At 45.9% G+C, this 15,238-nt stretch overlaps 1 protein-coding gene across 6 annotated transcripts in view; it reads right to left on the bottom strand.

The window, feature by feature from the left end:
- LOC112989685 (contactin-4) overlaps positions 1 to 15,238 on the bottom strand; it is a 355,336-nt gene that overhangs the window by 190,607 nt on the left and 149,491 nt on the right. The window contains exon 1 of one of the 6 annotated variants that reach the window (XM_026111024.2): positions 5,037 to 5,222. The exons of the other annotated variants lie outside the window; for them this stretch is intronic. The gene's annotated coding sequence lies outside the window, so the exon portion shown is untranslated. Of the gene's footprint in view, positions 1 to 5,036; positions 5,223 to 15,238 lie in introns of those variants that run through there. 6 annotated transcript variants of the gene reach the window in all.

Below are 15,238 nucleotides of genomic sequence, written 5' to 3'. Positions count from 1 at the left end.
GCTCCCCCCGGGCATTGCGTCCTCCCCGTTCAGTAAATACAGCAAGAGCTCAGACAAACAACTAAAGGCTTCAGCACGCTGAATTTCCTTTCTGAACATACATCAAAACCCACATTGCAGAAACAGCCTTCGATAACGCTGCTGCGGTCTGAGAGGAGCCCCAAAGAATCATTTCTGAGAGACCTGGTCTTACCTACTCAAATACACCAAAAAACCCCTACAGATACCCATAACAAGCGACAGGGCACAGCTTTACCACCACATCACGCAGGGTCGGGGTCTTCAGCTGCGAGGCGGCCCAGGGGCAGCACCACGCAAGGGCTCTACCAAACCCACCCGCCCTCGCCTGGGTAGCTACCACCCACGCACAGAAAGATCCCTGCCACAAGGGCTCTGCGCTTCACTCGCGCGTTCGTCAGGACAGCTTGCCCTGCTTTCAAAGCGCACCTTGTATACGCAACGGCCTGTCACCTACTGACACCTACCAAGCAAATGCCTCCGCGCAAGACAGCAGAGAGCTTATGCCTCAACTGCCAGGTCCTAGCGTGCCGTCGCCACTTGGCAGAAAAGCGTGCTTTTTGCTTTTCATTGGGTTTTTTTTCCCCAAGCTTACACAAATTTTATTAACATGTTTAGGCAATTACTTTTTCAACATCTCTTCACACTACAAGCTACTCAAATTTCATCATCGTTTATACAGTAACTTACCAGTGCCTGTAACATCTGCTCCTGAATTTCTCCCAGTGGTCTCAGGCTTGATATTTTTCCACGCGCAGCCCATCTTCCCTGCTCGGCTCGAACCCGTTTCCCTGCGTCTCGCTCGACCCCAGCTCTCCCAGGCGTCTGCTGCCTTACTCACGTTTGCTTTGCAGGGCGCTTGAGTTTCTCTCCCCTGATGTAGGGTTTCCTTCTGGCAAGCCTTAAATCTGCCTCCTTCAGTCCGTTTGCCAACTGCCTGGGACAGTCGGCGTCTGTAAATTCTGCCATCTCTGCTAAAATCTACAACGCTGCACTTTGCACCTTGCCATGAGATTTACTTTATTCCCTTGCTGTCCTTCTGATGCTTTCCTCTTCATACTAAATCAGCGGTTTTCCTTGCCAAAACACCCAGGCTGATTTTAGCACAGCCCTTTGCTTTACGAGCGGAGCTACCCCGCAGGTCCCCAGGAACATGCACCTTTTAATTGTAGCAAAACAGACACCCAGCACAGCCTTTCTGGGCAGTAAATACCGGCAGCTCTTACCTGTGATTTATCGCGTGCCTCCTCCCACCGCCCGGTAAAGCTGTCTGGGCACCCTGCAACTATTAACTAAGCAGTATTGAGCCCAGCATTCAAAAGCCGGGAGATTCATCGGTTCAGACCCAAAGGTACGAGTACGAGGGTGTGGAAGTCAATGCAGCTGAGGAATTAACAGCTTAGAGCAATCAAAGATCCCTGCCATTTCTGCAGTCTGCATAGCCGGGAGCGGGGAGCTAGGAGCACGCTTTGCTTTAATATGGACACGCATTTCAGAGAGAATAGAGTGGAAAAAAGGGCAGATCTTGCATCAGTGCTTTCTCCTAATTAGGCCTGCTCTCTTCAGCTGGTGTATTGATACTTCTGAAACCCAAAAGCAATAGTGTTTTCATTGCGCTCATAAAAAAATTTAACTATTTTTTGGTTCAGCATGTTACTCCATATAAGTTTAATCAGAAATGACATTAGCAAAACTAAATTAAAGCAGAGAAAATCTGAAGTGATATCTCTCACTCTCAGCAATAAAGGGATTTATGTGCAATAAAGCATTTAAAACACACAAAATATTGTTTCCTGTTATGTTATATACATTGCTCCTCAGTAGCTTAAGAAAATTTGCTAGGAATTACTGTAGGCAATCTCAAGGAAATCTTCCACTGAATAATTTCTACTATTTTGAACGTACAGCAGGTGACCACAGTTGCAGTATGCTATGCTACAGCTAGGACGTGAGCAAACTCCCAGCAAAGGAGAACCGTTTCTAGTCTCCCAGAAGTTGCTCGTACGACGTGGCCACGTTCACGAGCCGCAAAGAGGGGACGGCTCAGCACGGCGGCCCGCGCGGTTGCAGGGACCTCCGAGAGCTCCACGTAATAAGCGCTTAAGCAGTCACTCAGCCCGTAAGCGCTGCCACGAGCTTTATGCCTGCTACACACGAGTGTTCCCATACTTGGCCTGATTTGGTATCTTGTTACGGTATGACCAGCTAAGGCAAGCTAAGTAATAGATATAAATGTATTTTTTTTAGAGAATTCACACTGTATATTATAGTGGTAAAATAATACACATTTTGCTTAATTGTCCAAGGTAAGTTTGGCAATAGGATCAAGTTTCAGCAAGAAGATAGAAAAACTCAGTGTAAAAGCTTGACAAGATTTAGACCTCAGCATGGGGTTATTTATTTAGGCTTTTAAAGGAAAATGTATATATTTGCAAAAGCCTGACAGGTTACTAAGTACACTGTTTTCTCACTAATGTGATGTACGTGCAAGCAGTATCACAGTCTTTGCTGCATCTGCTTATAATCGTTACAGAAATGCTGAAATTACAACATTCCTCAGAAAATAAATTATCACCATAATATTCACATCAGCCCTTTTACAACTGGCGCTCATTGGGGATGCCTTTATTCTGAAATGAGGGCAAGTCCTCCTTTCAATTAGTAAAAAACGCTGAAAACAACAAACCTTAAACATATTCATCCTGCACGCTTTATCCAGACTTACTGTTTTCCACGGAAGCAGAAAGCTCCACAACAGCATCCCAGTTTGCCCGTGGCGGGTAGGACTCTTACGGGCTCCGATACGTCCCCGATACTGCATCTCCACTCGCTAAACACTACGCTTTCCTCATCCCGTCCCCTGGGCTCGCTGTACCTAGGAATATCTGCACTATATAGGTAACCAGTGATCGCTGCTCTTTCCTTCTTACGCTATTCTCTTCCACCAAATCTAATGAGAATATACTCTGTCCTTACTACTGAGACACTTTCATACTTCCCAGCCTGTGGTTTTCTCTGCTTTGAGACTTATTACCTATTCCAAAAAAAGTATTTGCGCTCCCGTGTGCACCTTCTGCACAGCAGGATCTCACTCAACCCGTGCCACTGCTCCGGCCCCCCCGGCACACCAATCCCACCCGGCCTCAGGGCATCCCGAGGGCTCGAGGCCGGGAAAGAGAGAGCATTCAAACGAGTGCGTTATAAAAACACGTGCAATCAGAAAGCAACATTTATGCTAACACTATGCGGTACCAAGAAAATCCATGTGCCTGGATAGACGCTGTCCTCAATGGCAGGAGTCACCACCAGCACGCAGAAGCTGTGCACCCCGGCAGAAAGCGAGCGCCGGGGAAGTCACCCAGCACGCGGGCGAGAGGGGCCCGGCCCGCCGCCACGCACGGGCCCCACGAGCGCACCGACAGCTCTTTCGGTTAGCTTAGCGTTAGCACAGCGTATCCCCGCAAGTAAAGCAAGGTGCTCAGAGTTTACAACAACGAGGTCATCACGCACCTAGAAGTATTTGTAAGGATAAAAGCAAGCACCTAGCAACAATTTCAGCCGTTTCTCATCTAACTCCAGTTTCTGCTTTCATAATGCTCCTAGGAAACAGAGTGAAAGGTCTTCCCAGACAAAGCACACGCTCCTCGTCACTCACTTCTCGACGTTCAACCGACACAAACCGACGTTGCCGATGTCCTATTGCACAAAGCCACAAACACTTTGGAAAAGTTTTAAAGCGCTGTGAAACTCCCCGGACATCGCGCTTTTCTGCCCCTCTGCCCTGTGTCCGCGCGGGAGATCGAGCACCAACAGCTCCAGCAAACGGCTGTTGTGTCAACAAGCAATTGCTGTATTTTAACAGAACGCAACAGCCGGAAAAATCCCACTTACGCGCGCGGGCGAGCTGCCGGGGCTCGCTCTCGAGGCTTCGGGGACGCTCACTCCGACCCGACACGACGCCAGCCCCCGCGATGCCACCCTTAGCCCCCGCGATGCCACCCTTAGCCCTCGCGAAGGGCCCCCGGGCTAAAGGAGAGCCCGTCTGCCTGAACCGCCCGCCGGCGCGCCGAGCCGCAGGAGGGGGCCGGCTCCGAGTAGGGCGCGCTCCGCTGCGCCGTTACGTTGCATGCCGTTAATGCCGTCGCACGTTAAATAGTTCTGCACTTGCTTATTAGAAAGCAAAAATTATATTATTCCATTAAAGCATAATATTTTGAAACCGAATATAGCTTTATGTAAATCGGTGTAGATCCAATGAATTCAACTGAATTCCAATTTATGCAAAGGTCTGGTCCAGTAATTCAAAAACTGCATTTTGTGAACATTTTAATTGATCAGGGCTTACAAATCTGTCCTTTATTTTTACTACTGTTACACAAATTTCAGTGCATGTATTGCATAGAAGCTTTGAGATGCACATAAAAACAGGTTAATTAAGGAGTTCTCGTATATCCCAGTTATATTAATACAGCAGAGCCCATAAGCAAATAAAAAGTGAAGCAAATGAAAATATTCTTAAGTATTTATTCAAAAATAAAATGGAAATAAAGAGTTTAATTGGTTTTAGGTTCTATTCAGTCTTCATTTACTTAGTAATTACTTAGATTCGCTTTTTATTATTCTTTGGGTTGGAGTCACTGTGGTGCTTTGACTTGTACTTGTTTCTAAACATCGGCAATAATCAGTAAACACAGTTTCTCCCAGTTGCATTTATCCCTATTGGGATGTATTCCCTGGGGACAGACAGACTAGCAAAAAATAAGGAAGACTTCATAACTCCTTAAATTGTATGATATCACAATAATCCGTTTAGAGTATATTAGCAATAAAATAACTACCAAATTACCCCAAAGAAAGCATGTATTATTAAATTATTCCATATGCACAGAAAGACCGACAAGATAGGAGCAGACAGCTCCTGTGTCATAGAACATTATCAGAGGAATAAAAGGGAAAACTGAATTAAACGATTCAAATGAAAATGTTTAAGTTTGACAAATAAAGCACGCCAGCCTCACCTGATGATGTTTTAAATCCCTCGTTTCACAGGGCCATACGAAGCAGCGAGTGTTTCCTCTGTTACAGCACCGTGGTAGCACTTAGGAAGCTTGAACAAGAGCAAGGACCTACCGATCCCACTACGAGATCCCTTTCCCCAAAGCGAGCAGCGGTCCTTGCCTGAAGGAGAGCCTTCCCCTAAGAGAGGCTTCACGTCTAGCAGACTTAGGCCTGTTTTCCACAGCTCTTTCCTGCTGCTGCTGCCGTGCATCTTAAGTTTTGCAGCCGCTATGGGAAGTTTTCCCTGTCTGCTGCAGGATGGGCTCTGCCGTCTGCAGAGTTGGCATCCAGCCCAGCACGAGTCCGTGCAGGAACAGGCTCTGCCGGCTCCGGGAAACCCACAGCTCCAAGATCTGCAGCAACGCCCGATTCACAGGTTTGGAAAACATTTTTACAAACATCTACCCTTTGCTCCTTCAAAACCAAAACCAGTGCACTGCCCTTTCAGAGGGGGAAAAGAGTTCAGAGAGGTATCTTCCCTGTTCCACTTGTGTGTAATTCTTCACAGCTTTTTAGGAAAGTTTGGGGGGGGGGGGGGGGAGTTGTTTTGTTTTTTGTTCTGGCCCCTGAAGCTTTTGCCTTCAGAAGATGAAATTCCAACTAAATTAGGCAATGCCACCACATTAGTTCACTATCACATGCGATGCCATTGGGAAAGTCCTTTGTTACAGCAGCGTATGACCAGTTTTATCTACAGTTAGAGGACTTAGAGAAATACTCTGCTGTTTATGAAAATTAGTAGCTATGCACAGGAAATATTTTCTGGACAGAACACAACACCTGTAAGTTTTGCGATGACAGATCGTAACAAGGTCCCTTACCCCTTGGACACATCAGATCCCTCCGACAAGCCCAGACCCTGAAGAAGAGCCGGGAGGCGACCAGAAGAGCAGGTGCCCAGAGCCGCAGCGCGAGGAGGCAGCGGCATCCCAGGGCGGCAAGAGGAGCTGCTGGAGAAAGAGCAGGGCCGACGCGGGCACAGAGCGGGGCCGCGGCTGTCAGCGCACATCCCCGGGACCGGGCAACCACAGGTACCAAGAAGGGAGAGACGGCACTAAGACTCCAACTGCATTACCACAGTCCCCCCACGGACTCCCCAAAACAAGCTCCCTGTCGCCAGCCGCACCTTCTCACCGCTCTTCCCCGGCACGAGCGCTTGAACAGCGGGGAAGGTCTCTGTTCGGCCACGCAGAAATACCCGAGATAGCTCCGGCCCACAAGCACCGCGCGAGCCCGGCGGAGCCGCACGCGGTGGTGGCTCAGACCCGACGCCGCTGGCTCCGGGCTCGCCTCGGCGTGCCGTCAGCACGGTGTAACAGGGCACACCAGCAAGACTCCCAGAGCCTTTCTGCGGATCAAGCTCTGCGCAGAAACCTTCAGGAGGTTTTAAAACAAAAGGTAATTTTTTAAATTTATTTATTCATCCTAACTGTTTTCTATTTCACATGGCCCGCCCCAGGAAATTAGCTCACAGCAGCCTGGGTCGCCCTGGGAAAGGTGATGAGAAGGTGAAGCTGTAGAGCACGCAGAAGAGATGAGACACGTACAGAAGCTGGAACAATGCTACCTTTTTATGGCAAAATATATACAAAGTAAGATTTTAAAAGCAAAAAAAGAGAGAAAAGCTTTGGGCAATAATATTATAAACCTGCACTTGCTGGTGTATATATATATACATATATATACACTCCCTAACAGAAGGATCTACAACATACTAGTTTAGGTTGTGGAAACCAAGGATGCTGAAAAAGGAGTACTTAAATCAATGCAAATGTCTCATTCCTTTCCAGAATGGTTTTGTTGTATATGCCATTAAGGAACTACTTGTTAGGAGCAATGCGTATAGGAAAATATTCAGAAGTACAACACTTACTGTTGTTATGATTCAGCTAAGTCACCCACAGTAGAAATGAGAAGTCACAAATAACATTAACTACTGAAATTTCAGCAAGTTCTTCTGTAAAAGATAAGAGCTTTCAACTAAAAGGATACATTGTGTAAGTAAAAAAAAACAAAACACTGGAGGATTCACAAAAAAACACAAGTTCAGAGTAAGAAGGAAAGTCACCCTATGTATTATTTTAGACCATATAAAGAAGGTGATCATTAAAAGGTAGATTTATTCTCTCACATCTGTGATGACTTACTAAATGGATCCAAATCATCAACAAGAGCATGCTGACATTTGGCAAAGTTCATTCTTTTAACGCTACTCATTTTTCTTCCATTAAGACTTGAACAAATAACATCTCTAAGATTATCAGTAAATATTGAACTGTTAAGATAACTGGTTCATCATTCCACCAAAGTAGTGGGTTTTTTTAATCTACGAATGTTTCATATCATAATGCAAAAATAACCTGTAAAACGCAACAAGGCTGCATGCCAAAGAAAAGCAAATGCAAGTCAGCAAGTCTCAATATGGCAATGCTATGATGAATGGTTTGCCTCTTTTGTATTATTTATTGTACCTTTTTATCTATGAACTCCAAACTATCTGCTACCAGAAATGGTGCCTACGCTCAATTTAAATAATATTGTGACAGTCAGTTGCTTCCATCATCCCTAAAAGCCACTTGAGCTGAAGTTGATGTTAATGCATTAATACCAAAGTCAGGATCGCGCTAGCTCCCAGATGCTCTATAACGGTGTAGGAGCGGAAAGTCACCACGGTGTGGAATCACTTTTTCTCACTTTCTCAAGCAAATGAGAACTTGGAATTGCTAATTGTTAAGACTATGCCTTTTAGATAATTGCTGATTGCTGTATTTGAAGTGTAAGTGATTGTAAAATGTGCTGTTTGGCTAATACCCAGAAAGCTGACATGGTATCACAGATAATTATAGACTGTTTAATTGCTTTTGGTCTTTTAATTGGCAAAGAACATAGATGATGAGAGAGAGGATGAAACTAAAAGGGTCTGCTAAGCCATGCAGGCCTCCAGGTTTGTAGAGCTGACCCTCTGTATTTTGGGTTCATTCTTCAGGGACCAAAGTAGGATCAAAGGAGACTACATTTCCAATGCAAAGAGCTAACCCTGTCCTACCTCCACAGCTAGTCTCTGCTTGTGAGAAATACCTCTGCGTGTCTGCTAAAGCTGCTGCTGCCTCCTGTTCTTTTCAAACCTCGCGTTGTGCAGATGCGAACTCGACAAGGACAACTGCGGTTCACCTTGTATCGGCCTGTCTTCCGTTTAGTGGGCTTCTTCTGTTTAATCTAGCAGAAAGGATCCTAAGAAGCAGGGGGTTGAGTCACAGCTGTGGTAAGATGCAGAACAGCAAGAGCCTGCAGAGCTCTTGTGCCTGCTCATGTCCGTAGATGGTGATGGGTTTTGACCAACAACTACAGAACCTGGCTCGTGAAGCAGGTCCAGCCACCTGATGGAGCGAAGCAGCCTCTGCGATTCGGATAACTCTGTTCCAGCGTTTGTGGTGATTCTCCATCTCCACTGCCCAAAAGTTATTAGTGAAATTTAATGCTCAGTAAATGTATCAGATTAGCATATGTGAAAGTAAGTCCTCTTTTTACGGCTGGAGAGGTGAATGTGCAGAAGTCCTTTGTTCTGTTTTGTAAATCTGTCTCATTTCTATCTCACTTGGTTCTTTCCCCTCTAGTGGCTAAATGGTGGCACTTTTTAATGCCATTCTGCTAATAAAATATATTGCTGGACTTCCTGAGCTACAGCCTTTAGTCAGATAGAGCGGAAATTTGGCATTGAAGTAAGTGGAAGCAAACCTGCTTCCAGGGCTGAGCCTGATGCATGCCTTTCCACCTCGCTGCAGAGGAATGGGCCGTTTTTTTAAAAAAAATTACTTCTTAAGTTAAAAAAAAAAATTATAAAAACTCATGATTTCAACTTACAAATATTTTCCCCTCCTCTGTTTTCAGTTTGCCGTTGATCACTATGCAGAGACACAAACAAAACCAACCACAGCACTAATGTGCACTGCACAGTGTCCTACGTCGAGGCTCAGGACAAAGGATGCAGGGGTGGATGAAAACAGCAGCAGCTACGGGACGGTACTTTATAGAAGCTTTACACTGCTATAAATATAGCAATATATATATATAAATATAAATGCAACACCAAGGAGCAGCAGGTCAACAGTTTCTAGGAGACTTCCTAGGTGCGAGGAGCTAGCTGCTGCTTCTAATGTGGGAAATGCCGGTTTGCATTGTAATAGTATAATCATCCTGCCATTATAATAATGCATTTGATAATAATATGATGTATTATATATTAATATAATGTATGTAGTTACAATGGAAAGGAGCCACAATAGGATAGGGCTGGACTCGGGGGAAGATGTTGCCAAGGACATCATCACGCACGAATAATGCTCAGTTTTTACTGCACAAATCCCGACATCACAGCATGCTGCGATATTTGATTAAAAGATGCACAACTCGAATGACTTTGACATGCAGGTGACTGTTGGGGCACAGCTCTGAGGCTAGCTTTGGAGCACGAAAGAAACCCCCCCCCCATAAGCCAATCAAAAAAATCTGCAAAAAAGGAGGGGGGTAGGACACTAACCGAATGCAAGATACTTCAAAGCAGCAACAGCCACGCTGCCGCGCGAAGGCAACGAGCTGCAGCAGTGACGACGCTGCAGCAGCCGAGGCCGCGAGACGGCCATGCGCAGGACCACGAGCGCGGAGGAGCACGCGCTGGCCGGCGGCACGGCGGGACCCTCTGCAGCAGCCCGGGGGCCTGGCCCGCAGCCCCGGCGCAGCCACCGCCGCCAGAGCCAAGCCAAAAAACCCGGCCTCCGCTCCCACTTAACCCTAACTATGTTTTTAAGAAGTTTGATCTCTGCACGACTTTGCTTCCACTTCTGAAAACTGGATTCATCCACCTCCTCAGAACACCACAAGATTTAATTCTAGCACCTGTAAATTTAAAAAGCTTAAGGTATTTGGAGCCCTCTTAGACAATTTAACTTTGCAGTCCTGTGCTAGTTAAAACACCTACCAAAAAAGAAAAAAATATCTTGGTAAGATGTTAGAGTAATTACTGTAGAACAGCATCAAACTTCACCGAAATATAACTCTTAAAAGCTCCATAAATGCTACAAAATTTAAAATGCTGCAAGATTTGTCCCTGCTGAAGCAGAGCAGTTCAGAGGCAGCTGGGCAGCCTGCTTTTTCCCCGCAGGCTCCCGGTCACACATCCTGTCTCCTTCACTCCATATTTACCCGGCGACTTAACAACCTGCCTCTGCAAACTCTTTCCCAGGCGAGCGACCCACAGGGCAGGAGGAGGCAGCGGGGCCAGCGGCTCTGCAGCCGCCTCCAATTGCACCATTTTGTTTGCGCTCTCGGAGGGCATCGGAAGAGCAGAGCAAACGACACTTCTATAAACCCACCTGTGCACCCAAACCTGCGGCAAACGTGCCCGGCAGCATCCGCACGACCCTCCCAAAAGCGGCCATAAGGGCGGGCTGGGCACGAGAGGCCCCGCCATGCTGCCACGCGGTGCCTGGGCTCCTCATGCAGCCCCAGCACACCACAAACTGCTCTGCTTTCCAAACATTATCATTTGGAAAACCTAAAACTGCAGCTTGGGCTCTGTTCGGCATAGCTCACAGCTCAGGCACACGCTGCTCCACAAAGACACACGTTGAGGGGACGACTCTGAACGTTAGGAACCCGAATGCCTTGCAGAGACTGCAAACACAAAGTAAAAAAACTAACAGCAAAAAGGAAAAAACAAAACAAACGAAGCCCCCACCTACACACAAACCTAAACCCCACCCGCTACTTAAGTACCGCCGCAGTCGGGGTGGGCAGAGCCTGGCTTGAAAGGCAACTTTGACATCACGTCATTTAGCTTTCCTGATTGCATCCTACTGGCATCTACATCATGGGGAACCACAGAAACCAGAGCTGGAGAAGACCTATTAGATCAATTAACACTGGAAGGACCGGGATGAGGTGGCTTGAAGTACTGCTGCTCATCACACCACACTGCGGATGAGGCAAAGGCATCCTGGACTACTGTGTTCTGGGAGGGAAAACATCCAAGCCAGCGGAACAAAGCATAGCTGTCCTACTTCAAAAAAATCCCAGGAGACTTTAAAATACAGTAAATCTATGACTATTTTTCAAATCACTGCTCCCCAAATACCTGACTTATCTCCAGCTATAAAGAATTATATCTTCTTTCCACCCTTTCACTGAAAACAACATCCAAGCAAAGGACCTGTCACTACCTCCCCTGAGAGAATATTTTGCAGATCTGTAAATCTTCTCAGGGAATTTTCTCCATTGTAATGTTTTCTTAATTACGGTTTCACCTTTCACTGAGTGATACTCCACTTTGTACAACTCTAAACAGATGCTTTTCCCTTCAAACACTCGGATGGCTCTTATCCTTCTGATTTTCAAAGAGGCTGCTACTGCCTTCGCGGCTGTGCCTGCGCAAGCCTGGGAGATGGCGGGGTTGCGCAGGTGCAACGAGCGGCGTTTGTCCTGCGGATCCGTTATTACCGGTGGAAACGGTCCAGCCAGAAAGATCACAGCGTGAGCTTCCGAGCTCGTGCAGCGCTGGCAAAGCAAGCAGAATGAAAAGCATCTCTTTCCCTGTAAACTGAACATATTGAGGGACAATAAAGAATGAAACCACACACTGCACTTTTGTAGGCACTTCTCAGAAGCACGCTTTGATATAAAATATAGCTATTTTCCAATTGTCCTAGCTTGGATGCTCTGTTTACAGCTAATGGTACAGGAATGATTTCCAGCCTTGTTCACCCTGCCTACTAAAGCCTGTGGCAAAACCAAAAACGTCTCCTTCATTTCAAAGCAAATTTCTTATGGAAACACCAATGCTTTAAGCCTGATGACAAAAACAGGCCACGTACAGGCCACATCAGAAACATCATTTGGAGTTGCAAAGGCGGCAGGTCGAGGTGGAGACTTGAGGTCAGCTGTAATCCACTTGCATTTCAACTGCTCAGTTCTCGAACCCCGAACTTGAACCTCTGGGCTCTGGGTTTCAAAACCCTTTGCTATCCCAGGATCAGCAGCTTGCCTAGACAAGCAGAAAGCTTAGCTTAAATGTAGCGTATTTCAGGTACCTGCGGGCTGCTTTTGCTGCGAATTTTCACACCTTTTCAAATACACTTACCCTAGACACCACCTACTTCCCGACCCCACCAGAGCTCATCTTCCACTTCACAGGTTGTCAAATGACTCCTTGGAGACTTGGAAGACTCGGTCTCTACAGAGTTTTAATATAAACGTTAGTGGGTAGCTAGGAATTAGCACTGGCCTATGGTTATGCAAAAGACAATGAGAATTAACCCCTTACTGCTTGCTAGGAAAGCTTCCTAAAACATTGCTTCTCCAGATCTTTTCCTGTCCGTTGCTACTTGAACGCCATGGCTCCCACAATCACCTCCCTAAGGAGTCCATTCAAACGGCAATTAGTTACCAGAGAGAGCAGAACAGACACCGTATTAACCACATTTACCACATACTGGTAGCACAGTGCAACCCGTTTACAGTAGTTTTACTACATAGCTGAATTTTTCTGTTGGAATTCAGACAACACTGTGAAACCACGTATTTGTGAAGGCAAACGGAGAACTGTGTCACCCTGGTCATCTGCCTCAGCTGGCGAGGGCCCTGGGCCACAGGCTCACGCGTAGGCGATGCGCACGGTGCCAGCAGCTCCTGAGAGAACTGCAGCTCGGCCAGCCCCACGCCAAGGGGAGGCTCGGCCTCATCCTTCAACCTGCCCTGACCAGGAGCTTCTGGACACCAGCTTCACTGCCACGACCTGAGAGTGACCGAGGTATTTCCTGCTGTAACACAACAGCGTGGTTGCACAGCCCGAGTCCTGGACGGAGCAGAAAACACCGTCTCGTCTCCTGCTGGGAGGCGTGAGGATCCTGCGCTCCGCTGAAAGAATTCAAAGATTCAGCAAAGATTCAAGCTCAGTTAATGAAGACTTTTCAGGCAACTGAGTTAGCAAGCACAGCTCTAGGACAACGCTGGGACAGCGATTCTAATTCTGCCATTAACTACTACTAGTTTATCTAAATGGTAAAATAAAACAGAATAACCAAGTTACAGCACTGAACAGATTATAGCATATAAGTAGATTATGTCTGATTTGCTGTTTATGATCTATTACAATATAGGGAAAATATGGATGTTGTTTACCATAGTTATGTTCTGCCTATAATGGAGAAAACTTGCAGTGATTCACCATACCTTGTTGTGACTGACAGCATCAACAGGATACAAAGTGTGATATTAACTGCATAGCAAAATTCAGAATACTCTGAAATATATAAATTACAGTTTGTGGTGAGCGATTCCCTCCTGAAGACACTATCAGATGGAAATAAGTTATCTCAAAGACAAAGTGCAGGATTGACGCACAGCGGAGAGACCCGAGCGGCCAAGGGCTCTCCGTCAGCTCCCGCAGGGCCGGAGGCGTTTGCAGGCAGTGCTGGAAGGCTTCACGCAGCACGCGAATAATTTCCTGCAGACACTAAGTGAAAGGACAAAATTCTGTTAGCTGAAAATTAATTCCCTTAAAGTAAAACATTTCACAACTCAATAGCTAAAATAATCAAGTGATCTCTACAGTAGGTAAAATAGTGGAGTAGAGCAGGGAAGGAAGGAGAGGAGGTTTTTAGATTGAATAAGGAGAGGATAAGAGCGGCAAAAACACAATCCTCAACTGTTCTGATATTCTGCCCCATCGAGTCCCTCACCACAGGAGCACCAAAGCCCACGGGTCCTAAACACGTGCCTAGAACACGGGACCCCAAATGTCCTCAGAAAATTACATGGGCAAGACCAAGCAACGAGGGTGGATGGGAACGAAGGTGCAGAGTTGATGAAGGATCAACACCCGCTTAACAGCGGGAGAGTATTTTTTGCAAAACAGTTTCTCAACCCCTTTCTAACCTCTCAGTCTTGATCCTTACAGGAGGATTGAAAATACCTTCAAAAAGACTGTCCCGTGAACCACAATTCCCAAGTTTTAAGGACTCAAACCGCTTTACGGCATGTGCAGCTTCCCTCGCAGCTCTCCTGCGGCTCCACAGAAGCCACCAAAGGCCTCGTTCTCTCGCCTCTCACCAACGCTCGCCTGTGCTTCAAAGGAGATTTTCTTTCCAACTTCTCATCAAGCAAAGTCAACCTGACCTCTTACGCACAACCTGTACTTGGCTTGAAGGTTGCTGTTTTCAAGCCTAAAGAAGAAGGGACCAAAAGTCTCTTTTTTTCCTATTTCAGCTGCTTTAATGAAAGCTGTTACTTCTGCTAACAAGCCACATCTAGAATCTACATAGAGACCTTCACTGCCTGCTAGAAAGGCAGACTCTGAAACTGGTGGAGAACAGTATATACCTTAATGTCTTAATTGGCACAAAATCTGTCATAAATGAAAGATTCTTGTTTTGAAATACAGTGAACTACTTCGGGAATTTTAGGACTAGTCTGAAGACAGAGACAATTTGGATTGACTTAGAAATACAGCAAATGTCTGAAACAACAGTATTAAATAAACCAACAATGTCAAGAGGAAGAGAAGAAGTGGAAAAAGATGCAAGCAGGTCACAGAAATGGTGAGGCTTGCATGTCAAAGGTCTTTGAAGACCATTGTGTGCAAATTTGGAGAGGTATCTACAAAGAGGAATAACTTAAGCAGTTCCGTGTAAATGAAACTGAGCACCACTTAAAAAGGGTAACCATTGAGCTGCAATCGTTAACGCTGTAACCGGTAAGGCTGACGCACAGAAGGTACAAAGATGAAGTTTTAGATATGGTGAAAAGATGATGATTATTTAAATCAAGGTGACAAGACTAGAAATCATAAAGCTGAGCACAACATTTTTGGATATAAGCAGGGCTGATGAGAGGAAATAAGAAAAAAGCCTACCATCAAAAAGTACGCAATATAAAACCAGAACAGCCAGAGAAGCAACGGGAAAAGCCTGCATGATTTTACTACAAAGCAAGCAATGCAAGGGCTGACTTCAACTGGTTGGGTAGGTCAAATACAACGTAATCAGCACTGAGGATAACAAAAACACTGTGAGCTCAAAGATCTATGGGACATGTTAATTTAGTTTACTTAATTTACTCTTAGGTAAAGAAGTGATTTAAGACACCTAATTCCATCCTTAAGACCAAGCTA

This window comes from Dromaius novaehollandiae, chromosome 12, assembly GCF_036370855.1.
Source record: "Dromaius novaehollandiae isolate bDroNov1 chromosome 12, bDroNov1.hap1, whole genome shotgun sequence".
In the NCBI taxonomy this organism is placed as follows: domain Eukaryota; kingdom Metazoa; phylum Chordata; class Aves; order Casuariiformes; family Dromaiidae; genus Dromaius; species Dromaius novaehollandiae.
The sequence above is the reverse complement of the archived record's forward strand: the minus strand, read 5'-3'. Positions and strand labels throughout refer to the sequence as shown.